The following is a 2,555-nucleotide window of genomic DNA, read 5'->3' on the forward strand; positions in this document are numbered from 1 at the left end:
TTTGCTGCAAAACATTTGTACGACCAACTCGTAACGATTTTATACGGTTTGTCTAAACTCCTGTGTCGGTTAGGTTTAGGGCGGGGTTAGGTGTAGGTCATTCGTGCCTCACTATGAAAGAACTGAGATTCTCTTGAGTTTAGCGTTCCACTTTTCCATTTCTGTTTAGCGAGTCTTAGCCACAGAGGTTAAAAGGCCAAATTCATCCTTGTTTCCATGGACATTCATCAAAATAGACCAATTGTCACTGACAATAAGTGTCTTGAAAAATTAAGAAACGTATGAGACCTGCCATTAGAAAGAGTGATTTTCATTAAGTGATTAAGAAATTAATTTAAACATTGTTAATTTTATTTATTTTGTACTAACAAGATGCATCTAAATATGTGTTAAATTCTGCAAAGCCAATGTTTTTTCCCGTTCTTACCTGAAATGTTACTGCTACAGTAGAAATCAATGACTTTTGAGACATTGGCACAGGTTTTGGACACATTTTTTTGGCAGATGAAACAATGAAGTCACAATTTTCAATCTTTGACAGTTGGGAGTGTTTATCTACTATGCAGTATGGAAGCCTCAAAAGCAGTGGATAACCCTGGGAACAGGGATCTGGAATAGTTCTCTTACCTATAAACCTGAAAACCGTGGTGAGGCTTGGCGGTTTCTCTCCTACATGTTTGTACATGCCGGGTATGCATTTTGCTTCCTTTCTTCAACTGTATTTGATGACTAATGACTAATTTTGAGACAATTATGGTTGTCTACATGATAGTGCTCAATAAAAAATTATATTTAGCCCCTTTATTTTGAAATTTGATTGACCCTACTTTTGAAAGAACAAATAAAATAATAACTTTTCAGTGACATAATTAAACTAATGTTCCACTATTGAAAGACAAATCAATGTATTACTGGATCTGACATCCAAGTTAGTACCCTGTTGGTAACTTTTAAATATATCTCTCTTATTAAATATATCTCTCTTGGTTTAGTGTGGAGCATATAATGGGAAACCTGATCATGCAGCTTTTTCTGGGCATTCCCCTGGAGCTGGTGCATAAGGGCTTTGAAGTTGGCATGGTCTATATGGCTGGAGTCCTTGCAGGTGGGTTATTGCCTTTTGGTAAATTTTATTAGGATACAGTATACAAATACAGTTCACTGCATAGGATATGGTATATCTCACTGCAGTGCACTCTGTTTGACCTTTCATTTTGACATTAATGAAATGACACAAAATAATATTATCAATCATATATATATATATATATATCATATATATATTGCGTCTTGCGGAAGAACATCGTAGCCGGAACTACTTCTCTCTGTTTATGTCTATGAAGAATCACAAAGGTACTGGGTTACTCCGCAGCGGTACCCCTGAAGCAATCTAAAATAGTCCGAATATAAACACTTATTATAGGTGCACCCTAGTGATTCAGGACAAGCTAAAAACACGGTTTGGAAAATGGATTCATGGTGTACTCGCTTATTATATACATTTTTCTACATTTTGAACACAAACAAAAGTTACGGACCGCAGCTCTGATTGGTTGTTTCTTACTGCTGGGAGGAGCCAGGGGAGCTTTTTTTTTTCACAGATTATCTGTCTCATATTCTACTGTCAGGACATAATGACAGGTTCAACAAATATGTAAAAAATATATTTTTACAAAAGTTACCTACTGCAGCTTTAAGAGTTGATTATAATCTCAATTGGCTTCATTCATTTCAGTCTTTAGCTCTTGCCCCTCTTCTAATTCTCATGGAATGTCTGTTTGTGTATCAATCCTCTTTCAGGCTCTCTCGCCAGCTCCATCTTCGATCCTTACAGTGCTCTTGTGGGTGCTTCAGGTGGTGTTTATGCCCTCATAGGAGGTTACTTCATGAATGCTGTGGTGGTGAGTAGTTTTTAAAATGTAATGGGATATCATAAAAAAATGCAATTCAGATAATATACTCAAGTTCCAAATGTAAAAAGTTGTCTTTTTCTTCTAGAATTTCAGGGAGATGATGCCACTTCTGGGAGTGTTTCGCATCCTGGTAATTGTTCTGATTGGTGCGCCTATTTCCACTTTCCTTAAATGACATCTGACATATTTTTTATATCTACTATTAATATTTGGAAAAATTAAGCACGGTTTACTGGAAAATAAAATTGTATTATTCTTTATATATTTTTTCCAGTTGGAACAGATGTTGGATTTGCTATTTACAGAAGATTCATTAACCACGAGGCTGGGATGAAGGTGAGACCATAATAGAACCATAAACCATATTGAAAATATATATATTTTACCTATACCGTGGAATAAGATAAAAGTCTTGATAATTAACTAGAATGGTTGTTCATATTTGACTTTTTTTGTTAGGTCTCTTTTGTGGCTCATATTGCCGGTGGGGTAGCAGGCATGACCATTGGTTATGTGTTTTTCACCAACTTCAATAAAGAGCTCCTGAAGGATCCACGCTTTTGGATGTGCATTTTGGCATACATCGCAGCCTTCTGTTTTGCTGTAGGTTTCAACATCTTCTTGTCCCCAGTGACTGCATGA

The 2,555-nt window shown here is 36.2% G+C and overlaps 1 pseudogene; it reads left to right on the forward strand.

Annotated features, from left to right (window-relative positions):
- Positions 1-2,555, forward strand: part of LOC113059588 (rhomboid-related protein 2-like) — a 5,406-nt pseudogene extending 2,851 nt beyond the window's left edge.

This window comes from Carassius auratus, chromosome 41, assembly GCF_003368295.1.
Source record: "Carassius auratus strain Wakin chromosome 41, ASM336829v1, whole genome shotgun sequence".
NCBI lineage: Eukaryota > Metazoa > Chordata > Actinopteri > Cypriniformes > Cyprinidae > Carassius > Carassius auratus.